The sequence below is a fragment of the Aegilops tauschii genome, chromosome 2, assembly GCF_002575655.3.
Source record: "Aegilops tauschii subsp. strangulata cultivar AL8/78 chromosome 2, Aet v6.0, whole genome shotgun sequence".
Classification (NCBI taxonomy): Eukaryota; Viridiplantae; Streptophyta; class Magnoliopsida; order Poales; family Poaceae; genus Aegilops; species Aegilops tauschii.
In genome coordinates this window covers 147,165,125-147,191,700 of record NC_053036.3, presented here as the reverse complement: position 1 = coordinate 147,191,700, position 26,576 = coordinate 147,165,125, and the positions used below count along the sequence as shown (strand labels likewise).

The 26,576-nt window shown below is 40.8% G+C and overlaps 1 long non-coding RNA gene across 1 annotated transcript; it reads left to right on the top strand.

Annotated features, from left to right (window-relative positions):
• The first annotated feature begins 24,356 nt into the window (after positions 1-24,356).
• On the top strand, positions 24,357-25,676 carry LOC123497347 (uncharacterized). The gene is made up of 4 exons (XR_012203777.1): positions 24,357-25,123; positions 25,204-25,263; positions 25,336-25,419; positions 25,511-25,676. It is a non-coding gene; the product is annotated as an uncharacterized lncRNA (long non-coding RNA).
• The last annotated feature ends 900 nt before the right edge of the window (positions 25,677-26,576 follow it).

Below are 26,576 nucleotides of genomic sequence, written 5' to 3'. Positions count from 1 at the left end.
GTCCCCAAGGGTGGGACGTTCCCTATCGAAACCATCATGCTTGTTGTGAGAAGCTCTGGTTTGTGAGAAGCTTATACCCAAACCTGCCCCAAATGGGACAAAAATTTTACCACGGCATGTTGATGCCGCTCCATGATACCATGCCAAGTTTCATGAATTTCAGACGAGTTTTGGATTTACTAGAATTTAAAAACCAGGTATCTCAATGTTTTGCCGGCAATCAACGGTGCCCTGGTGTTTGAAATTCATTCCCATTTCTTGCATGGGACCTAAGCATGCACCCAAGGACACAGATTTGATTTTTCAACCAATTTATATGCACTGGAGCATGTGCATGTAGTTCAAATTTTAATTATGCACATAAATGCATTGAAAAGTCAGTTAATGCATACAAATGTCCAAACGAACCCCGAAAAATCACAAAAAGTGACACAACACTCGTGTTGTTCTATGTTGGCACGAGAAAAAAATTGAAAGCAATAAGAGGCAATGGATATCGTTTCGTCCCCAAAGGTGGGACGTTCCCTATCGAAACCATCATGCTTGTTGTGAGAAGCTCTGGTTTGTGAGAAGCTTATACCCAAACATGCCCCAAATGGGACAATTCTTTTACCACAGCATGTTAATGCCGCTCCATGATAGCATGCCAAGTTTCATGAATTTCAGACGAGTTTTGGATTTACTAGAATTTAAAAACCACACATCTCAATGTTTTGCCGGCAATCAACAGTGCCCTGGTGTTTGAATTTCATTCCCATCTCTTGCATGGGACCTAGAAATTCAAATCAAGTAGATCCCACACAGTTTCTTATCACCAACCATGTGAGATGTAGTACAAAATATCTTGGAGCACCGTCGGTGTATTGATACATCTCCAACGTATCTATAATTTTTTATTCTTCCATGCTATATTATATTCTGTTTTGGATGTTTAATGGGCTTTATTATACACTTTTATATTATTTTTGGGACTAACCTATTAACCGGAGGCCCAGCCCAGATTTCTGTTTTTTTGCCTATTTCAGTGTTTCGCAGAAAAGGAATATCAAACGGAGTCCAAACTGAATGAAACCTTCGGTAACGTGATTTTCGGAACGAACGTGATCCAGAGGACTTGGAGTCCACGTCAAGAAAGCAACAAGGAGGGCACGAGGCAGAGGGGCGCGCCTACCCCCCTGGGCGCGCCCTCCACCCTCGTGGGCCCCTCGTGGCTCCCCTGACCGACTTCTTTCGCCTATATATACCTACGTACCCCCAAGCCATCAGATACGGGGCCAAAACCCTATTTCCACCGCCGCAACCTTCTGTACCCATGAGATCCCATCTTGGGGCCTTTTCCGGCGCTCCGCCGGAGGGGGCATTGATCACGGAGGGCTTCTACATCAACACCATAGCCTCTCCGATGATGTGTGAGTAGTTTACCATGTTCTCCTCGATCTTCTTGGAGATCTATTCGGTGTAATCTTCTTTTGCGGTGTGTTTGTCAAGATCCGATGAATTGTGGGTTTATGATCAAGATTATCTATGAACAATATTTGAATCTCCTCTGAATTCTTTTATGTATGATTGGTTATCTTTGCAAGTCTCTTCGAATTATCAGTTTGGTTTGGCCTACTAGATTGATCTTTCTTGCAATGGGAGAAGTGCTTAGCTTTGGGTTCAATCTTGCGGTGTCCTTTCCCAGTGACAGCAGGGGCAGCAAGGCACGTATTGTATTGTTTCCATCGAGGATAAAAAGATGGGGTTTATATCATATTGCATGAGTTTATCCCTCTACATCATGTCATCTTACTTAAAGCATTACTCTGTTCTTATGAACTTAATACTCTAGATGCATGCTGGATAGCGGTCGATGTGTGGAGTAATAGTAGTAGATGCAGAATCGTTTCGGTCTACTTGTCGCAGACGTGATGCCTATATACATGATCATACCTAGATATTCTCATAACTATGCTCAATTCTATCGACAGTAATTCGTTTACCCACCGTAATACTTATGCTCTTGAGAGAAGCCACTAGTGAAACCTATGGCCCCCGGGTCTATTTTCCATCATATTAATCTTCCAACACTTAGTTATTTCCATTGCCATTTATTTTACTTTGCATCTTTATTTCTCTTTATTATAAAAATACCAAAAATATTTCTTATCATATCTATCAGATCTCACTCTCGTAAGTGACCGTGAAGGGATTGACAACCCCTTTATCGTGTTGGTTGCGAGGTTCTTGTCTGTTTGTGTAGGTGCGTGGGACTCGAGCGTGATCTCCTACTGGATTGATACCTTGGTTCTCAAAAACTGAGGGAAATACTTACGCTACTTTACTGCATCACCCTTTCCTCTTCAAGGGAAAACCATCGCAGTGCTCAAGAGGTAGCAAGAAGGATTTCTGGCGCCGTTGCCAGGGAGATTCGCGCCAAGTCAAGTCAAGATTTGATTTCGTGTCAACGAGCCATTTTTGGCACCGTTGTCGGATCTACGCACAAATCAAGACATACCAAGTACCCATCACAAACTCATCTCCCTCGCATTACATTATTTGCCATTTGCCTCTCGTTTTCCTCTCCCCCACTTCACCCTTGCCGTTTTATTCGCCCTCTCTTTCCGTTCTCCTCCTTTTTGCTCGCTTCTTGTCTGCTCGTGTGTTGGATTGTTTGCTTGTCACGATGGCTCAAGATAATACTAAATTGTGTGACTTCACCAATACCAACAACAATGAATTTCTTAGCACTTCGATTGCTCCTCTTACCGATATCGAATCTTGTGAAATTATTGCTGCTTTGTTGAATCTTGTCATGAAAGATCAATTCGCCGGCCTTCCTAGTGAAGATGCCGCTACCCATCTAAATAGCTTTGTTGATTTGTGTGATGTGCAAAAGAAGAAAGATGTGGACAATGATATTGTTAAATTGAAGCTATTTCCTTTTTTGCTTAGAGATCGTGCTAAAGCTTGGTTTTCTTCTTTGCCTAAAAATAGTATTGATTCTTGGAATAAGTGCAAAGATGCTTTTATCTCTAAGTATTTTCCTCCCGCTAAAATCATCTCTCTTAGAAACGATATTATGTATTTTAAGCAACTTGATCATGAACATGTTGCACAAGCTTGGGAGAGGATGAAATTAATGATACGTAATTGCCCTACACATGGTTTGAATCTTTGGATGATTATACAAAAAAATTATGTCGGATTGAATTTTGCTTCTAGAAATCTTTTAGATTTGGCCGCGGGAGGCACTTTTATGGAAATCACTTTAGGAGAAGCTACTAAAGTCCTAGATAATATTATGGTTAATTATGCTCAATGGCACACCAAAAGATCTACTAATAAGAAAGTGCATCTGATAGAAGAAATTAATGTTTTGAGTGGAAAGATGAATGAACTTATGAAATTATTTGCTAATAAGAGTATTTCTTCTGATCCTAATGATATGCCTTTGTCTACCTTGATTGAGAATAATAATGAATCTATGGATGTGAATTTTGTTGGTAGGAATAATTTTGGTAACAACGCGTATAGAAGAAACTTTAATCCTAGGCCGTTCCCTAGTAACTCCTCTAATAATTATGGTAATTCCTACAACAATTCCTATGGAAATTTTAATAAGATACCCTTTGAATTTGAGACTAGTGTTAAGGAGTTTATGAATTCGCAAAAGAATTTCAATGCTTTGCTTGAAGAAAAATTGCTTAAAGTTGATGAATTGGCTAGGAACGTTGATAGAATTTCTCTTGATGTTGATTCTTTGAAACTTAGACCTATTCCACCTAAGCATGATATCAATGAGTCTCTCAAATCCATGAGAATTTCCATTGATGAGTGCAAAGAAAGAACCGCTAGGATGCGTGCTAAGAAAGATTGCTTTGTGAAAGCGTGTTCTTCTAGTTTCTATGAGAACAAAGATGAAGATCTAAAAGTTATTGATGTGTCTACTATTAAATCTTTGTTTTGCAATATGAATCTTGATAATGATGGTACTGAAGATGAGCCACCTTTACCTAGAAGGCGTTCCAAAAATTTGGAATTTTTAGATCTTGATGCGAAATTTGCTAAAAGTGGGATTGAAGAAATCAAAACTTTAGATATCAATGAACCCACTATTTTGGATTTCAAGGAATTTAATTATGATAATTGCTCTTTGATATATTGTATTTCCTTGTTGCAATCCGTGCTAAATTCTCTGCATGCTTATAGTCAAAATAAAGCTTTTACTAAACATATCGTTGACGCTTTGATGCAATCTTATGAAGAAAAACTTGAGTTGGAAGTTTCTATCCCTAGAAAACTTTATGATGAGTGGGAACCTACTATTAAAATTAAAATTAAAGATCATGAATGTTATGCTTTGTGTGATTTGGGTGCTAGTGTTTCCACGATCCCGAAAACTTTGTGTGATTTGCTAGGATTCTGTGAATTTGATGATTGCTCTTTAAACTTGCACCTTGCGGATTCCACCATTAAGAAACCTATGGGAAGAACTAATGATGTTCTTATTGTTACAAATAGGAACTATGTGCCCCTAGATTTCATTGTTCTTGACATAGATTGCAATCCTTCATGTCCGATTATTCTTGGTAGACCTTTCCTTGGAACGATTGGTGCAATTATTGATATGAAGGAAGGGAATATTAGATTCCAATTTCCATTAAGGAAAGGCATGGAACACTTCCCTAGAAAGAAAAGAAAATTACCTTATGAATCTATTATGAGAGCCACTTATGGATTGCCTACCAAAGATGGCAATACCTAGATCTATCCTTGCTTTTATGCCTAGCTAGGGGCGTTAAACGATAGCGCTTGTTAGGAGGCAACCCAATTTTATTTTAGTTTTTTGCTTTTTGATTCTGTTTAGAAATAAATATTTGATCTAGCCTCTGGTTAGATTTGTTTTTATGTTTTAATTAGTGTTTGTGCCAAGTGAAACCCATAGGATCTTCTTGGGTGATAGTTATTTGATCTTGCTGAAAATTCCAGAAACTTTCTGTTCACGAAAACAATTGTTAAAAATCACCAGAACGTGATAAAATACTGATTCCAATTTCTTCTGATCAATAAACAAATTTTATAGGTCTTCCTATTTTTGTAGAATTTTTTGGGTTACAGAAGTTTACGTTAGTTACAGATTACTACAGACTGTTCTGTTTTTGACAGATTCTGTTTTTCGTGTGTTGTTTGCTTATTTTGATGAATCTATGGCTAGTAAAATAGTTTATAAACCATAGAGAAGTTGGAATACAGTAGGTTTAACACCAATATAAATAAAGAATGAGTTCAATACAGTACCTTGAAGTGGTGTTTTGTTTTCTTTCGCTAACGGAGCTCACGAGATTTTCTGTTAAGTTTTGTGTTGTGAAGTTTTCAAGTTTTGGGTAAAAGATTTGATGGATTATGGAACAAGGAGTGGCAAGAGCCTAAGCTTGGGGATGCCCATGGCACCCCAAGATAATCTAAGGACACCAAAAAGCCAAAGCTTGGGGATGCCCCGGAAGGGATCCCCTCTTTCGTCTACTTCCATCGGTAACTTTACTTGGAGCTATATTTTTATTCACCACATGATATGTGTTTTGCTTGGAGCGTCTTGTATGATTTGAGTCTTTTCTTTTTATTTTATCACAATCATCCTTGCTGTACACACCTTTTGAGAGAGACACACATGAATCGGAATTTATTAGAATACTCTATGTGCTTCACTTATATTTTTTGAGCTTTATAGTTTTTGCTCTAGTGCTTCACTTATATCTTTTAGAGCATGGTTGTGGTTTCATTGTATAGAAACTATTGATCTCTCATGCTTCACGTATATTATTTTGAGAGTCTTAAAACAGCATGGCAATTTGCTTTAATTATAATGTCATGAGAAATGTGATGCTTGATAATTGTTTTGAGATATAAAGGTGGTAATATCATAGTTGTGCTAGTTGAGTAACTGTGAAATTGAGGAATAATTGTGTTGAAGTTTGTGATTCCTGTAGCATGCACGTATGGTGAACCGTTATGTAACAAAGTCGGAGCATGAGGTATTTATTGATTGTCATCCTTTGTGTGGCGGTCGGGATCGCGCGATTGTTAACTCCTACCAACCCTTCCCCTAGGAGCATGCATAGTAGTACTTTGCTTCGAGGGCTAGTAAATTTTTGCAATAAGTATATGAGTTATTTATGACTAATGTGAGTCCATGGATTATACGCACACTTACCTTTCCGCAATTTTCTAGCCTCTTCGGTACCGTGCATTGCCCTTTCTCACCTTGAGAGTTGGTGCAAACTTCGCCGGTGCATCCAAACCCCGTGATATGATACGCTCTATCACACATAAACCTCCTTATACCTTCCTCAAAACAGCCACCATACCTACCTATTATGGCATTTCCATAGCCATTCCGAGATATATTGCCATGCAACTTTCCACCGTTTCGTTTATCATGACACGCTCCATCATTGTCATATTGCTTTGCATGATCATGTAGTTGGCATCGTATTTGTGGCAAAGCCACCGTTCATAATTCTTTCATACATGTCACTCTTGATTCATTACATATCCCAGTACACCGCCGGAGGCATTCACATAGAGTCATATTTTGTTCTAAGTATTGAGTTGTAATTCTTGAGTTGTAAAGTAAATAAAAGTGTGATGATCACCATTATTAGAGCATTGTCCCAAGTGAGGAAAGGATGATGGAGACTATGATTCCCCCACACGTCGGGATGAGACTCCGGACTAAATATAAAAAAAAAGGCCATGAAAAAAAAGAGAGAAAAGGCCCAAAAAAATGAGACAAAAAGAGAGAAGGGACAATGTTACTATCCTCTTACCACACTTGTGCTTCAAAGTAGCACCATGATTTTCATGATAGAGAGTCTCTCATTTTGTCACTTTCATATACTAGTGGGAAATTTCATTATAGAACTTGGCTTGTATATTCCAATGATGGGCTTCCTCAAATGCCCGAGGTCTTCGTGAGCAAGCAAGTTGGATGCACACCCACTTAGTTTCTTTTGTTGAGCTTTCATACACTTATAGCTCTAGTGCATCCGTTGCATGGCAATCCCTACTCCTTGCATTGACATCAATTGATGGGCATCTCCATAGCCCGTTGATTAGCCTCGTCGATGTGAGGCTTTCTCCTTTTTTGTCTTCCCACATAACCCCTACCATTATACCTTATTCCACCATAGTGCTAAATCCATGGCTTGCGCTCATGTATTGCGTAAAAGTTGAAAAGGCTGAAGCGCGTTAAAAAGTATGAACCAATTGCTTGGCTAAAACCGGGGTTGTACATGATATGAATATTTTGTGTGGTGAAGATGGAGCATAGCCAGACTATATGATTTTGTAGGGATAACTTGCTTTGGCTATGTTATTTTGATAAGACATAATTGCTTGGTTAGCATGCTTGAAGTATTATTGTTTTTATGTCAACATTAAACTTTTATCTTGAATCATATCGAATCTGAACATTCGTGCCACAATAAGAATAACAACATTGAAATTATGCTAAGTAGCATTCCACATCAAAAATTCTATTTTTATCATTTACCTACTCGAGGACGAGCAGGAATTAAGCTTGGGGATGCTTGATACGTCTCCAACGTATCTATAATTTTTTACTGTTCCATGCTATATTATATTCTGTTTTGGATGTTTAATGGGCTTTATTATACACTTTTATATTATTTTTGGGACTAACCTATTAACCGGAGGCCCAGCCCAGATTGCTGTTTTTTTTGCCTATTTCAGTGTTTCGCAGAAAAAGAATATCAAACGGAGTCCAAACGGAATGAAACCTTCGGGAACGTGATTTTCGGAACGAACTTGATCTAGAGGACTTGGAGTCCACGTCAAGAAAGCAACAAGGAGGGCACGAGGCACGGGGGGTGCGCCTACCCCCCTGGGCGTGCCCTCCACCCTCGTGGGCCCCTCGTGGCTCCCCTGACCGACTTCTTTCGCCTATATATACCTACGTACCCCCAAACCATCAGATACGGAGCCAAAACCCTATTTCCACCGCCGCAACCTTCTGTACCCATGAGATCCCATGTTGGGGCCTTTTCCGGCGCTCCGCCGGAGGGGGCATTGATCACGGAGGGCTTCTACATCAACACCATAGCCTCTCCGATGATGTGTGAGTAGTTTACTTCAGACCTTCGGGTCCATAGTTATTAGCTAGACGGCTTCTTCTCTCTTTTTGGATCTCAATACCATGTTCTCCTTGATCTTCTTGGAGATCTATTCGATGTAATCTTCTTTTGCGGTGTGTTTGTCAAGATCCGATGAATTGTGGGTTTATGATCAAGATTATCTATGAACAATATTTGAATCTCCTCTGAATTCTTTTATGTATGATTGGTTATCTTTGCAAGTCTCTTCGAATTAGCAGTTTGGTTTGGCCTACTAGATTGATCTTTCTTGCAATGGGAGAAGTGCTTAGCTTTGGGTTCAATCTTGCGGTGTCCTTTCCCAGTGACAGCAGGGGCAGCAAGGCACATATTGTATTGTTTCCATCGAGGATAAAAAGATGGGGTTTATATCATATTGCATGAGTGTATCCCTCTACATCATGTCATCTTACTTAAAGCATTACTCTGTTCTTATGAACTTAATACTCTAGATGCATGTTGGATAGCGGTCGATGTGTGGAGTAATAGTAGTAGATGCAGAATCGTTTCGGTCTACTTGTCGCGGACGTGATGCCTATATAAATGATCATACCTAGATATTCTCATAACTATGCTCAATTCTATCAATTGCTCGACAGTAATTCGTTTACCCACCGCAATACTTATGCTCTTGAGAGAAGCCACTAGTGAAACCTATAGCCCCCAGGTCTATTTTCCATCATATTAATCTTCCAACACTTAGTTATTTCCATTGCCGTTTATTTTACTTTGCATCTTTATTTCTCTTTATTATAAAAATACCAAAAATATTATCTTATCATATCTATCAGATCTCACTCTCGTAAGTGACCGTGAAGGGATTGACAACCCCTTTATCGTGTTGGTTGCGAGGTTCTTGTTTGTTTGTGTAGGTGCGTGGGACTCGAGCATGATCTCCTACTGGATTGATACCTTGGTTCTAAAAAACTGAGGGAAATACTTACGCTACTTTACTGCATCACCCTTTCCTCTTCAAGGGAAAACCAATGCAGTGCTCAAGAGGTAGCATGTATAGTACGCCTATGGCTTATGCGAGATGGTGCGTCGGCTACAGTCCACGGCCGGCGTGTCAAGCAAACTAGCTCGCTCCCCAAATACTCCCGCCTCTGCATCCCTCACAATCTCGAAAATATTACTGCCTCGTAATCTCGAAAATATCTACCGCCTGGAAGGTTTTAATGTTTGATAGCACACGATTAGTATGTGCGGACCGTGTGCGATGTCTGTTACTCCCGCTCTGCTTCAGTCCCTTGATTCAAATTTTCAGTAGCCCCGGCATTTTACTCCTGCCTCTGCATCCCTCGCAATCTCAAAAATATCAGCTCGCCCTTGATCCAAATTTTCAGTAGCCCCGCCTTGTTACTCCCGCCTAGTAAAATTTTCAGTTGCCGCAGTATTTCCTCAAACGCAACCTTGCCCCCCCCCCACCGCCCCCCCTCCACACACACCCCAAAACCTCCGCTCACACAGACACACACAACCCTCGAAACCATTGGTAGGTCGCCGCCATTGCCGGCGCGTCCATCCTCAACCTCTGCCTATGTGCAGGGGAGCTCGAGGAGCCAATGGCCAAAAAGAGGTTTATCGCGGCCTTTTCGCCCGACGCCGGCGAGGTGTCCCCGTCGTCCTCCGCGGGCCCGATCCGCCATTACCGGTCCCCCGATCTGCCCGCCGCCGCGCCCCTACGCCGGTTCGAGGACTTCCCCGTCCTCCCTCGGACCCGGCAGCCAACGAGGTCCTACCTCGGGGTCCGGCAGCGGCGGTGGGGGACGTGGGTCGCCGAGATTACAGATTGGGAGACCCACACCCGCCGGTGGCTCGGTAGCTTCCACACGGCCGAGCTCGCGGCCATGGAGTACGACCGCTGGCAGGTCCGCTACCACGGCGCGGCGGCTAGGCTCAATTTCCCCTTCGGCACACGTCCGGTCGACCTCGTTCCGCCGGAGCCAGGGGTGGTGAGCTCAGCTATGGCGCGGGAGGACCACGAGGCGTGGGAGCGCCTCGAGGCCGAGGCCGCCGATGAGGCCTACATGCAAGAGCTCCGCCGACAGCAACCGAATCTCGTGGAGGCGGAGCGGGCGATCTTTGCCGGTGTGGAGGGCAGCGAGGTTATCGCGCTCTCCTCCGATGACGAGGTCGAAGGCGGCGAGGACGACGGCGAGGTTATCGCGCTCTCCTCCGATGACGAGGTCGAAGGCGGCGGCAACGGCGGCGCGGAGGGCATCGAGGTGGGCCCTGAGGACGAGGAGATTGATGTTGATGAGTGGAGGAGTGCCTTCCCCACCGAACCCGACGACGGTACCGGCCCGGACCCGGCTCGCGGCACACCGTATATGACGAGGAAGGATTGGCTCGACCTCTACTTCGACCGAAAGTAGTTTAGCTTAGTTTAAATTTATGTTTTATGTTCGGTTATGCAAAACTATCTATGTTTATGTTTGAATGCATGCTACTTTCGGTTGAACCTGCTTTGAACTTGATCGAATTGAAGTTTACAACCTTAAGTTTAGGGGATCGACTAGAAAAGGCCAAAAATTGCTGGAGTATATATATATATCCACTAAGGGTTTTAGTCCTTTAACTTTTTAAGGATCGGCTAGAGATGTCCTTGTGACTTGTTTATTTTAGTTCTTCATAGTGTGATGCTCTATATGTGCAACTATTTGTCGTGCAGTTCAATTTCATCAATAACAGTTTCAACAATACCACTATGAATTACGATATTTGGTTGCCGTTAAGGATATTGCAGTTAACATGCCTCTTCGTTTTTTTAACAATAACTAGTGTATTGTAGACCTGCACAATACCAGCTTGAATGACTATTTGCTTGTTTTTAAATGTTATGCCTGATGCAGTTAACACACCTTTCCACTTCTTGTTTTGCTTAACTAGCATGCTTAAGCCTGCACACTGAAGCTATCATTTGTACATTATGTTGTCTACCATGGATATATTTGGTTGATGTTTAGCCTATTGTGCTTAACATGCCTTTATATGTACTCATGCAGGACAATATTGAGAACAGTGTTGTTTTTCATCGAGGTTAGTTTCATCGCATTGCTTATATGTACTCACTGTTCAGGATATCGGTAGCTGGTACCATATAGCATGGGGCTGACAAGGGATTAATTGTCGAATCAGACATTTCACTGAATATATCTGTAACCCATTTATCAGTAGGTTAACTAGGGCCATATTTATTATATCTGAGGCTACATAGCAACATGCATTGTACTGAATGACTAAATATGCAATCCCAGGCTACATAGCAACAAGGAAGAGTGTTACCTTAATGTTCTGATGATGTCTAGATATACATGTAATAAAATCTTATATAATGGGATGGAGGGAGTGTTGTACTACATCATTTTTCAATTGTTGTTTAGCTTATAATATTAACTTGCTGCTTTTAGGTACATATATCATTGCTAAAGATCCACACTTCGACCCTTTCTGCGTATGGGGCAATGAGATATTGATGAACCAGCATCAAGTGAGGAAACTGATAAAGATTGTTATTAAAATGGGTCAAAAGATGTCAATCGAACTATTTGTTTACACTTTATGCAAGACAACAGTGAACTGCAAGATGGTAAGTAAGAATCCTGTAGCCTTCTTTTTACTGCCTGTAATGAGTTGTGTTAGATGACAATGTCTGAATCTTTTTTCTTTTGCAGTGGATCCTGAAGCAAGATTACCTCTCAAACTACATGATTGGGGGCCGGCCATCACAATGGGTTGGACTAGAGTCCGGCATGCCTTCTGTATCCAGGAGAGCACAATAGGGCCATTCCGCTTCACCTTGTTCAGCAACCGGAATGTCTGTCACCTCTTTCTTTACCATCTGTAATAGTACAAGTATAGAACCCTGGTTCCTCATTCTTTATTTGGTGCTTATGTAATTCTTAAACATATGTACCTGTGAATCGAATAATGCATTGGTTGTTTGAACCTGATCGATACGAATAAAGCTATAGCCTACTTTCAAGTTTAAATTAGGTACAGTTTTAAATAGTAGCAATTAAATTAGGGCGAAATTACGGTGTTCAGGTCATTACGGCACACACGGTTGGTAAAACACAAACGTTTGCGATATACACCATAATACGAGACGGTTCACAGAGAGGAAACGTGTGCAAGCATGCACACATTTGCCGTTTGCAAAGCGTGTGTGATGTCAGACACTATCACATACGGTGCGGGGAAACTAAATGTGTGTGATTGTCTACCTATCGTACACGGTTTATAATCATGAACTGTTTGTGATGTGCCAGACATCTAAAACTCCCGTGCTTGGAATTTGCCTGGAAAGCTCCCATGCCTGGAATCTGCCTGGTTTTAGGTAAAACCATAAAACTCCGACTACGATGGCAATGCGAGCACAAACGATTAGCAAGGATGAAGCGTTTGGGATATTCAAGATATTGGAAATGGTTATATAGGGACAACTGTATGCATCAAGGCTCCCTGTCCCCGACAGTTTTTGGGTCGTGTGGGAAGGACCCCCTATCGCCCACACTCACTTAGCGATGGTTCCAAATGCCGTCGCAGAAAGGGGTTAAAAATCGTTTGTATAGCACCGACGCGCACCAGTGCATGTTCTGACTTAATACATCTGAGGTCTTCAGACAGATCTTGGCTACGATCATTTCCTCATCTAACAGATCATCACTTTTGTCTAGCAATTTTTACATCTTTTCCATAGCAGTTTGTTGTTCAGATGCAATTTTAGCAAGTTTCTTATAGCTAGGTTTTGCTTCACATTCAGAGTCATCATCACTTGAAGTATTGAAGTAAGCTTCTCGTGAGGTTACCTTGGCACCTCTTTCCATGAAGCAACTACATCAGCACACTCTTCAGTGTTGGTGGAGTTACCCTTTTCTTCATGGTCGAAGATGGACTTGCTGACGAACTTCGTAGCAAGAGCCAAGCTTGCATCCCCAGAGTCGAACTCCCCCTCAGATTCCTTAGCTTCCTCAACTTCTTCCTCAGAATCCATTTCCTTCCCAATGAAAGCGCGAGCTCTGCCGGAGGTGCTTTTCTTCATTGATGATGACTTTTAAGACTTCTTCTCTTTGTCATCAGCGTCGTCATCCTTGCCAGACTTCTTCTTCTTTGACCCCCTTTTCCAGAGTGGACAGTCGGCGATGTTATGGCCTGGCTTCTTGCATTTGTGGCAAGTTCTCTTATCGTAGTCTCGAGTAGAAGCTTCTCCAGTGTTCTTCGAGTCATACTTTGAAGACTTTCCAAAGCGATTTCTCTTGGATAACTTCTGGAACTTTCTCACAAGCATAGCTAGCTCTCTCCCAATTTCCTCAGCGCCATCAGTGCTGCATTCTGACACTTCTTCTTCTTCAGATGAAGAAATTGCCTTAGCTTTAGCCTTTGCCTTCAAAGCACGAGGTCGTCCATAGCTGGGACCATACATATCTCTTTTCTCAGCTTGCTGAAATTCATGAGTATTGAGTCTCTCAAGAATATCAGCTGGATCAACTGACTTGTAATCTGGACGCTCTTAAATCATCAGGGCCAAGGTGTCAAAGGAGTTTTCAAGAGACCTCAGCAATTTCTTCACTACCACATGATCAGTGATGTCAGCAGCACCGAGAGCTTGAAGCTCATTGGAGATATCGGTGAGGCAGTCAAAGGTCTGCTGAACATTTTCATTGTCGGTTCTTTCGAAGCGGTTGAAGAGATTGTGAAACACATCAAGACCTTGTGTGGAAATGCCTTCATTGACCTTGGAAAGCCTATCCCAGATAAGCTTTGCTATTTCTAGAGCACTTACTTGGCCATACTGTTCTTTGTTGAGATGTCCACATATGATGTTCTTCGCTTGAGAGTCGAGTTGCTTGAATCTATTCACATCAGCAGCGTTGATACTAGGAGCGATATCAGGAACACCGTTCTCAATGACAAACCAGAGGTCGTTGTCAATTTCCTCAAGGTGCATGTGCATCTTGTTCTTCCAGTAAGGATAGTTTGTGCCATCGAAGATGGGGCAGCAGCGGATACCTTGATCATACTTGCAGTCGACAAAACTAAAACTTCAAGTGGTTAAACCAAAATCACACAGAACAAGGGAGTACCTTGCTCTAATACCAATTGAAAGTGCAGGTTAACTCCCAGAGGGGCTGAATGGGAGATTTTTGAAATTCGTCAAACTCTGAGGAATTTGACGAAGATCGGAGTGAAGAAATGGAAATGCGGGGAGACTAATTCATCACAGAAATGAAAAACATGCATACAAGATACATACAAATGAAGAACATGCAATCATACAGTCATACAAGCATGAGGAAGATGAACTGAAGAAATAGAAAGCATCATGATGAAAGACTTTAGTTCAAGTTCTTCAAATTCTTTGGCAGCGGAATAACGTAAGGTAAGGGTTGAGGAATTTGAAACCAGGTTGGCTCGGTGAAGACAGCGATTTGGTAGACCAGTTCCAGTTGTTGTATCAACTGTACGTCTGGTTGAGGCGGCTGGGCCGTAACTCTGAGGACACACAGTCCTCACCGTATTCCTCTTGAGCTAAGGCCACGCAGACCTCGCCCAATCACTCGTGGTAAGTCTTCAAGGTAGACTTCCAAAACCTTCACAGACTTGTTCATTAGCACACCACAATGGCTCTTGGTGTGCTCAGAACTTGACGCCTAACCGTATGGAAGAATGATAGTCTTCAAAGGTAATAGGCGCCGGATCACACAGATCAGTCTCTTTAGTGATGCTCAATTACTTTGGCTCTGGGTTTTTCTTCACTTAGGATTCTCTCAAAGTCGTCAGAGGATGGGTTGGTCTCTTATGACAAGTGTCAAGTTCTCTCGGAGCATCCAACCAACAAGTGGTTGTGGGCGGCGGCTATTTATAGCCAGGGGCAACCCGAGATGAATTTTCATAAACGCCCTTCTCTCATTCGACCGTTGTCAGGATAAAGATCCACTCGACAATTGGCCCGCGCTGCAGCAACGGTCGGAATTTGAACTCTCAAATTCGTCGGGGCACTCAATTTCCTCACTTTTAGGGAGATCGCACTGGCGAAATCCTAACTCCTCAGCATGACCAAATTCATCAGCGACCAGATGAACTTCGTCACTGTCACTAGCAAATTCGTGAGTCGTACTGGAGATTTCCAAAGGCTTCACTCGAAGCGGTCAGAGTAGTATAGGTTTTGAGCATCACTTTGGAAACGTGAAATATGTTTCACCTAGACCCCCTTTAACAGTGCGGTTTTTCCGATGACTCAAATAAGAAGAAAGAAACTACAAAAACAAAAGTCTTCAAGCTTCAAAGTCTTCACATCAATTTCTTCAAAGTCTGTACCAATTTCATCACCAAATTCTTCACTTGAAGAAATACATTTTTATGGGCTGTCTTCCATGTGTTAAACCAAATCTTCAGGAACTATAACTCCTGTGTACACTCACAACACATTAGTCCCTCAACCTATTTGTCTTCAATACTCCAAAACCATCAAAGGGGCACTTGATGCACTTACAAATATTAATTGTGCTAATTAAGGACAGTAAAACTGAGCCTAAAGCAAGCTCTTTCAACGCCTCAATAATTTTAGCCGTCAGATCTCGTCTGCATATCAGTTTCGATCGTCGATCGCAGCAACTCCCAGTAATCAATTGCTAATTTTTTTAGGACAATCAATCGCTAAATGGGCTAGTTGTCCTAAGGGTGGCTACTCCCATGGAAGAATTGGTGCAACGTGGTTAACTTGACCTTAACCCATCAATCCGGCTCCCGCACGAAGCCCATCAAGCAAGTACTACCGCGAAGAGGGGATGCGAGCCTGGGTGCAATGCCCGCATTGAGGGTTACTCCCCGCCGCTACAACTTCGGTCTTAAGTTCCCCTTGGACACAGATCCATGGATCGGGTGTGACGCCCTCCACCATCTGATTCCTGCCAACCACTCCTCTACCTCCGCCCCTTGCCCCACCACCAACGATGATGATGACGATGCCGATGGTCCAAATTAGCCATGGCGTTGGAGACGTGTCGAGTCCGCACGATTAAGCCACACCATCGGCTGCCGACATCTCATCTGCCCTGGTGGGATCTCGTGAGTGCTGCGAGCGAGGTTACATCAAATGGAGAGACTGCGTTCGCCCTGGGCGTTTCCCGCGTGGCTGTAGGCTGTGGCCAACAACACAGTGTCCACCTTTGCCGCGTCACAGGGCCGGTGGCCTCCCGTGAGAGACATCTACAGTCCCCTCTTCCTCTTCGATTGCACCATGGTGATCCAGAAATACTGGTGACATTCTCTGCAACATCTTCTTATTGGCATCCCCATCCTCCGATAAACAATACGCTATACGGTTGTACCTTCTGTCTCCACTGGTTAATGGATCTCAAACCAGAAATCACTAATTTGGACCTCCCTTGTTTTCAATGGATCAGGGTTCATGGTATTTGTGAATTCCCTAGCCCAATCTTTGGAAAATGTGGACATGATTCTGCGTTGTTTGGTAATTACCTAGAGAGGTAAATCTTATCATCTAGGTGGTTTTGTATATCCAAAGATTTCACATCAGTTTGTCACGGAAGGTGCATGGGGCTGCATTGGAAGAGGTACTTAGTTCGGTCATTCTTTTCTAATGCTCTCAGTTTGATATTCTTATTTCTTGGGATTCGATTTACATCCAATGCATATGTATGTACCTATTCATGTAATCACCTTGCCTGATTCTCCTTGTCGTATAATTTTGTCTAGCTATCAATGAAGATCGTTGTGGAATTGATGAATGTCATAAAAAATGCAATCCTCTTGGGTCTATTTCAAGCTTGATTTTACCACTTTACTATCATACACAAATTACTGAAAATTTGTACCTTTATGTTGCTAGATAAGATCCCTCCACTCAGAGCATCTCGGTTCAAAACCAAGTGTTAGTCAAATAGGCGACGAGTTTAATCTTGAGACGAGGACAATTATTGAATTGATTGAATAGATACACATTGTTATTTTCTTTGATAGGATATTTAATACGTGTTAGCCATCTTGGAATAAAAATCCTATTTTTACATATAAATACCTACATAACGACCGCGCACACAACCCCACCCCCAGCCCCCGCGCTTCACGTTGTGTAGGTTTGGTCCGACCCAGCTAGTCGTTTCCATTTTTCTTTTTTCTAGTTTTTTCTTTCGTTCTTATCTCTTATTCCTTTTCCATTTTTCCTTTCTCTTTTCACTCTATTTATTCTTTACTTTATTTCATTTTCCTTTTTTCTACTTTTCCGTTTTATCCTTTCCAAATTCACAAACATTTTTTTCCAATTGGTGAACATTTTTTGAAACTCGAGCATTTTTCCAAACCGGTCATATTTTGGAAATTCAATTTTGATTGAAATAAAAAGTCATCAAATTCAAAAAATGTTCGTGATTTAAAAAAAATCATGATATTCAAAAATTCATTCAAATTTGAAAAATGTTCTCAAATTCAAAAAATCATAAAGTTCAATACAATGTTCATTGAATATAAATTTTGTTCATTAATTTTACAAAACATTTCATTGAATATAGTTTTTTCAGCATATAAAAAATTGTTTATCCAAAATTCAATTTTTTTTATTAAAATACAAAATTGTTCATGAAAATTCGAGAATGTTCACCAAAATTCAAATTTTGTTTACCCAATCTATTCATCAAAATAAAAAAAGTATCCATCAATATTCAAAAAACATGATTTTTTCCAGAAATTGTAAATATTTTTTTGAATTCATAAATATTTTTTGAAATTCATGATTGTTTTTGCGTTAGTGATCATTTTCTGAAACTACACACTTTCTCTCCAATCTTGAACTTTCTTAAAGAAGCACAAAGAAAAAAAAACAAGGGAGCCCCTTTCCGCACCTGGGCCGGCCCAAGGTCGCCGGTTGGCTAGACGGGGTCGCGCTGCCTTCTTTCCCAGCGCGTGCAGCGACTATATCTCCCTTTCAGTGATACCATGGACAGCCTCGCGACCTGATTCACGGTCGTGGTTGTTATCGGACCGCCCATTAAAGTCTCGCGACGGGATTTTCACCTTCGTGGTTGTTATTGGACCGGCCTATTAATGCGCACCGTTAAATAAAAAGAGAAGGGAAAGTGGAGCATGAGGGATCAATCCCTGGTCGCCAGGAAGAAAACCAACGCTACTAGCCACCTCACCTTCCTACAGTTCGTGATACATACTATGGCGCGGCCTATTTGAAGCGAGTCGAGCTGTTTTTTTCATTTTTTTTTATTTTTTCTTTCTTTCTTTTCTTTGTGTTCTCCATTTTTTTCATTCTTTTTGCATTTGTTTCTTTGTTTTGTTATTTCATTTTTCTTTGGTTTATTTTCTTCCTTTTCGGTTTTCATTTTTTAGTTTTCTTTGTTTCTTTTGCCTTTCATTCTACATTTTTTTATATGTCAACTACATTTATCTAATTTATGTTTAACATTTTTACAATAAAAATTTAACATTTTTTAATACATGGTCAACATTTTTTTCTATACATATTTTTCAAATGCAAGATTAACATTCTTTGAATAGAGATCAACAATTTTCCTATACACACCTTTTAAAAAATTCAAATGCTTGATGAAAATTTTCCAATACATTTCTAATACACGGTCAACATTTTTTCTATGCGCATTTAACATTTTTCAAACGCTTGATTAACATTTTAGAAATGCAATATTAACATTTTTAATAGATGGACAACTTTTTTCTAAACACATTTAACAGTTTTCAAATAGTTGATAAACCTTTTTAAAATACTTGTTCAACATTTCTTTTCAAATGCTTGATTGACATTTTTCAAACACTTGGTCAACATTTTTTTCAATTGCTTGATTGGTCAAATTGTTTCATACACATTTTATTTTTTATACATTTTTCTTATACATGATTAGCATTTTCTCTATACGGTTTTAACATTTTTCAAGTGCTTGCTCAACATTTTTTAAATGTTTTATGTAGTGTTTTTTTAATATATTTATTTATTTTGGAAGTATATAAAATTAAAAAAAGAAATCAAAAAATATATGGAAAAAAAGAAAACAAAAACGAGGCAGTTGCTCTTGTGCGCCTGGGCTGGAACAACTCGCGCACCCTTCAGCGATGGTTCCTACCATTACGTTGAACACGAGATATAGGGACACCCCCCCCCCCCCCAGCGCGTAGGTCATTGTATAAGAGCTCCCCTATTCCAAGCATAGGTCGATGGTGAGAGCTCCTATTTGCAACCCGAGCACAAAATGTTGGCCCAGTCTCATTCACTATAGCGAGATGGTTCATGTTCATGTTTACATTGATATCCCTAAATAACCTTTTATTTTTTTTATATACAGTGACCATTTTCGAAAATACAAACTAAACATCTTTTATTATATGGTCAAAATACAATGAACTTTTTTGAAATATACACTGAACATTTTTTAAATATGCATTGAACTTTTTGGAAAATATGGTGAACAATTCTTAGTATAAGCTTTACGTTTTCAACATACACATGGATATTTTTTGTAATTATGTTGCACAATTTCTTAATATACAATGAACATTTTAAAAAAAATGAACTTTTATCTAGAAACCTTTGAACAATTTCGTAGTATAAATGTACATTTTTATAGGATGGTACTCTTTTTTAATATACAGTGTACATTTTCTCGATGAACCCTTTCATAATACAAGGTGAACTTTTTGCATAATAAAACACAGGAAAAAAACAAGACAAAAAGGAAAACGAAAACAAAACTATAATAGCCAACCTGCCGTGGGCCGGCCAAACTAGGCCGTCAGGAGAGACGCTCCCACGGCGAAGCCACGGCGCGAGCTCCTATATGGCGCAGCACGCGCCAAGGATCGGACGTGCGCACACCCCCCGCTGCCCCAGAAAGCCCATTTCGGTCGGCAATGAGCGGCAGCAGGACGCCCCCAATTATTTTGTTTCGTTTTTTCCCTTTTTGTTTTTCTCTTTTTAAAATAATTCTGTATTTCCAAAAATTCTAAAATAAAAAAAAATGAATTTTAGAAAAATGTCCGTGGAGCCAAAAAAATGTATTTGAATTCGAATAGTGTTCACAAATTTGACATAAGTTCATGATTTCGAAAAATGTTCGTGAATTTGGATATTGAAGACATTTTTATCAGATGAATTTTTTTTTAATTTGCAGAACATTCTTTGAACTGTATGAACAAATTATCATCAAGAAAAATTTCTGAAAATATTGGATAAAATTTCTGAAAAATGGATGAATTTCTTTTGAATTTGAGAAACATTTTTAAAAATTACGTCAAACAAAATTTTGAATAAGATGAACATTTTTCATTTTCTGAACTTGATGAACAAATTATGAATTCAAGAACCCCTTTATTGAAAATCGGATGAACTTTTTCAAAACTTGATGATTTGTTTTTGGATTTTATGAACATTTTTTGAAATTATGGTGAACAAATTTTGAATTTCATGAACATTTTTTGAATTCAGTGCACAAAAAATGTTATAGATTTAAAAAAATCAAAAAAATAAGAAATAAGAAATAAAAAGAAGAAAAATGGTGAGGAAGAAGAAATTTAAATTTGAGAAAAAAACCGAAAGGAAAACCGAAATAGAAACATAAAAGAAAAAAGTAAAAAAAACTGGAGGACTTGGCGCCCACATGGGCCGGACCAGAAGGCGCGCACGGGAGCTGGGGGTGCGCGCTACGGCGCTCGGGGGCGCCCTACGCGCCATATAGGGTCCGCCATCTACATCTTGCAGGCGGCAAACATAGATTGGCCGTCGGTGGTTATGGCACATCCTATTTGGCATGCGAAACGCCTGTTACTGTGCATTTAGCAAACGGGCGCCAGAAGCACTCCAAGCTAGGCCGACCTATTTTAAACTTTTTTTCCGGTTTCTACAAGAACCCCTCGTGTGGGCACAGGGGTTCGAACCCGTGATCCCTCCCTTGCGCCGGCTCCGCACTGACCACCAGGCCACCGCCCCACTAGCGCAAATATAGTTCTTTTTTTCCTTTTTTTTGTTATTCAGTTCAGTTTGTTCTTTTTTCTTATCTTTTTCTGTTTCTTCTTTTTGTTTTCTTTAATGCGTGATTTTTTAGTTAGTGAACCTTTTTTTACTAAATTGAAGAACTTTTTAAAATTATATGATTTTTCATTTGATGAACTTGATGCAAATTTGATGAATATTTTTCATATATGATGTACTTTTTTCTAAATTGATGAACTTTTTTTCCAAGTTCGTGAACTTTGTGTCAAAATTGTTGAATTTTTTAAAACATTTATGATTTTTTTTCAAAATCGATGAACTTGTTTCATAACTCAATGTTTTTTTAATCGATGATTTGTACGAAAATCCTTTGCGAAATTTGATGCCTTTTCCTGGACCGGTAAACCTTTTTAAAATTAAATTAACTTTTTTATAACTTATGATTTTACTATTTGTCTATTATTTTCAATTTCATGAAAAAAATTAAACACACGAACATTTTAATATAATGCGTGAACGTTTTTTAATTTCACGAATATATTCAAAATGACAAAAATCGGACCGGTCTTTTTCCCGAACCAGCAACACATCACTGCCGAAAAATACAAAATGTGAGTTCATCGACCGAGAGATGGAAAAGATGCCGGAGCGAGCAAGGGAATTGATTCTTAATTGGGCCCACTGCGTTCCCGTGGGCGTGTGGTCTCCTAACCCGCGCTGAAGGCGCCAATTAGGACTTCCAGATGGTTATCGACCAAACACACACCCCTCCAACAACACACACACACTGTATTAGGCCGGCCCATTCAACTATTTTCACTGTGCTTCTTACCGGTTTTCATGAAATTTAAAAATGTTCAGAAAATATTCATGAATTTTAAAAATTTCAAATTGGTAAAAGTTTTTTATATTTTAGGTTTATGAATTCATGAAAAACCTTTCAAAATATTCATGAATTTAAAAATGTTCAAATTTTTAAAAGGTTTTTTATTCCGCCAAAGTTTTTGAAATGCCAAAAATATTCAAATTTCAGATTCATGAACAATTTTCAAACCTAAAAAATAAAGCAAAAAACTAACATAAACATTTTTTTTGAAAAAACAGGGGATGCCCGGCACCGCATTTGGGCCGGCCCAAAGCACAAGCACGGGGAAGCGGGTGTGCTCAAGTGCTAGCTCTGCCCCGCACAACGAAGGAATAGAAGATTTTGATGTCATCATACTCGTCACATGGAAGCACATACAGAAGTGTTTCTAAACATAAAAATAGAACATACAAAAACAGGCATGTACACCTGCCTGGCCGCTGCCTCGTCCTCTCCTCCTCCCGCTTAATTCGGCCACTGATTCATTTAAAATGAAGGAAATATGCTTTAGAGGCAATAATATAGTTGTTATTTTATATTTCCTTATTCATGATAAAGGTTTATTATTCATGTTAGAATTGTATTGATCGGAAACTTAAATACATGTGTGAATACATAAACAAATACAGTGTTCCTTGTTAGTCTCTACTAGACTAGCTCGTTGATCAAAGATGGTTAAGGTTTCCTAACCATAGACATGTGCCGTCATTTGATAACGGGATCACATCATTAGGAGAATGATTTGATGGACAAGATCCATCTGTTAGCTTAGCATAATGATCGTTCAGTTTATTTCTATTGCTTTCTTCATGTAAAAACATATTCCTTCGACTATGAGATTATGCAACTCCCGAATACCGGAGGAATGCCTTGTGTGCTATCAAACGTCACAACGTAACTGGGTGATCATAAAGATGCTCTACAGGTATCTCCGAAGGTGTTTGTTGAGTTGGCATAGATCAAGTAGGATTTGTCACTCCGAGTATCGGAGAGGTATCTCTGGGCCCTCTAGGTAATACACATCATAATAAGCCTTGCAAGCAAAGTGACTAAGGTGTTAGTTGCAAGATGACGTATTACGGAACGAGTAAAGAGACTTGCCGGTAACGAGATTGAACTAGGTATAGAGTTACCGACGATCAAATCTCAGACGAGTAACATACCGATGGACAAAGGGAATTGCATATGTTGTCATAACGGTTCGACCGATAAAGATCTTCGTAGAATATGTAGGAGCCAATATGGGCATCCAGGTTCCGCTATGGGTTATTGACCGGAAAGGTGTCTTGGTCATGTCTATATAGTTCTTGAACCCGTAGGGTCCGCACGCTTAACGTTCGATGACGATATAGTATTATATGAGTTATGTGATTTGTTGACCGAATGTTGTTCGGAGTCCCGGATGAGATCACGGACATGCCGAGGAATCTCGAAATGGTCGAGAGGTAAAGATTGATATATAAGACGATGGTATTTGGACACCGGAAATATTTCAAGTGGTACCGGGTACTTATCGGGTCACCGGAAGGGGTTCTGGGCAGCCCTAGTAGGTTATTGGGCCTTATGGGCCAAAAGGAAAGGCGCACAGCAGCCCACAAGGGTCTGGTGCGCCCGTCTACCCCATGCCCACACACCAAAGGAGGGAGGGAAGGAAAGGGAAGGCGCCCTAAGGCAGCCACTCCCTTTCCTTTCCCCCTCATGTTTAAATAAGGAAATGGGGGCGCTGTTAGGCAGGTGCCCTAGGGCAGCCGCCGGCCACTTGGGGCGCCCTAGGGGCTGCCTCTCCTCTTCCCACTATTATGATCATGGTATCTCTACTCCTAAGGGAGCAGTTGGTAGTCTCGCTTTCAGGTTTTTTTTAGTCCCACCTCCCACTGTTTATTTTGGTACCTCCTCCCACCTCTCACTAAGACATCACAAACCGAAAAAACCTCCTCCTGAGGCCCGAACCCGCACCTATCCACATGCGACCCTCAAAAGACGTACGAAGGTTAACCTGCGACAAAAAAAACCTACGACCCTTCGTGGCCGCCCTACATCCCTGCGCCGCCGCGCTTCAGTCGCTGCCCTCCATCCTCGCCGCCCTCCATCCTGGTCGAGGTCGCCGCCCCGCTTCACTCGCCGTCCTCCATCCGCGTCGATCCTGGACAAGGTCGCCGCGGCCCTCCATCACTTCACCGCCGCGCTGAACACCTCGACGATCCGGCGCGGGTCCTGGATCAGGTCGCCGCCGCCCTCCATCACTTCGCCGCCGCGCTGAACTCCTCGCCCTTGATCCAGGATCCGGCGCCGATCCTGGACGAGGATAAGCGGACACGTCCAGGATCCGGCCAGAACACGTCCTGGATCCAAAAAATAGGTATACAAACCATCTCATACGTCAATCGCATCTCATACATCTCAAATGCCATACAATCGCATCTCATACATCTCACAGCCCATACATCCATCGCATGTCATACAGCCATGGCAAGTGCTTTCACAGGGATGGATCCGCCTGCGAGATTGATTTCTGTTCTACACAGTTTAGGTTTTTTTCCATGTTAAAACTAGACTCAAGTACACATGTTTACAGATGGCAATTGGCAAAAAAAATTACCAAGGGGTATCCTGCATCCTGCACTTGTATAAATATGGCAAAAAAGAAAACACAAACCATACAGGACCCTAGAGTATGTTTCCACTTGTGCTGAACTGAAGATAGAACAAAAACACTTGCATTCTAAGAAAGTACAGAGATGTAGAAGATGTAGATGAAAGTGCCATTGCAGTATTTATGTAGAATAAAATACAATTGCAGTATATGCTAGCAACAGGTTGCAGTATATATGTAGAACAATAACCCTTCCAGAATGTCATCAAATAACTACCATTTCTGTCTTCATGATTTTTGCCATTCAATAGTTGCATATGGGGAATTCAAAAAGCACGGTTGGCGAACATCAACCTGAAGATGACGTAACTACAGGTATGATGCAACCTACCATGTTTTCGTTTAGTTGCGAGACCTGAATATATGACAGTATGCATAATGTCTTCCAGGTCTTACAAGCGGGAGAAGTGATGCAGAACACAATGCGAGCATCATACCCGTAGCTGAAATTGTTGATAACGTCTACTCGACGGAATCAGGTATAATACTGTCCGGAGATTGGTATAAATGTTGCTTCACGTCCATTTCTGAAAGTGGCAGAATGCATTATGTGTTGCAGTCCTTACGGGCGGGATAAATGTTGGAGACTACAATGCAAACTTCATACCCTTACATGCAGGTATAAGACTGTGTCAAGATTGCTGCTAATGTTTCGTGCATACCGTATATTTTGTTGATTGCTAAGATGTAGGGCGGGAACCTTCAAACGACGGGATTCCGTCGTATTCTGAGAATAATAAGGATGGTACGACTAAGCTACGAGATGATACTCAAGGTATTCACAGGCATGCTTATACAGCTTCCAAATCGACATCTCCCAGATGAGCTTAATGGGCTTTGTGTTTTTTACGCTTAACGTAATGCAGATGACAAAACTTCCGAGCAGCATGCAACAGTAGCTGTATTTAATGAAGAAAAAAAACGTTGGCGAAACAAGGGAGCAGTTCAACGCACAGAGGCGTGAATCTTATCGGAAGAAAAAAGAGGAGGATATGGTCAGGTTACAAGAGTATAATCAGCCATCCCTTTCAAAGACTGGTAAGTATTTAAGCGTGATTTTGCTGACTACTCTTGCTTTTTTCTGAATACCTATAGTATGGAAATTAATCGTTATAGTAACCTGACTTCATAGATGTTCCCCGTGTTGGTTTCATAGATGTTGTATCAACATCAATACTTTTTTTGTTCTCTAACTCTCATACCTATTGTAAAAATGGTAGACCATAGGGATCTTATCAACGCGTGGAGGCGGGAATCTTATCGCACTAAGAAGTCAGATGGTTTTATAAACCATCTAGACGATGGGCCGATTGTTCACCGTCGTACTCTACGTGATATCACAAATGTTCAACAACCTTCATATGTGATCCCTGGTACTTATTTGGTAGATTTACAATGTCGTTAATTATATGTGCGTATTTGACAATCATACTATTTGTGATTATGTTTAACTTCTCTTTGCTTTCTGAACGCCCGTGGTGGATAACTATAGGAACTAATGTTGGGGCAGATCATATGTTGGGGCAGCTAATCAAACCCACGCGAGATGATAAGCATTCATGGTTCAGCCATTTTTAATAAATACTAACCAAGCATGTTATATCAGATGACCCAGCTAGCTCGGTTGATACATCAATCTCGCATAATGAATCAACATATCCTCCTAAAGCTACGGGAGCGTCTGATGTAATTGCAGATAAAAATATAAAAGGTAAAATGATTGTGCTTTTTCCATACTCGTTTGCTGTCATGTTGTTTTTACCTTTCGCTTTTGAGAGAAACTCAAGGAAGACATCAGTAGATAACTTGAATGATAGCACAGAAAATACGCAAGTAACAGAAGAAGAACGCAAACGAGACCGTAAAAAAGCTTTGAGGAGAGCTGCATATCGGCAGAGAAAAGATCGGAATCTCCAAGATGAACATGCACAG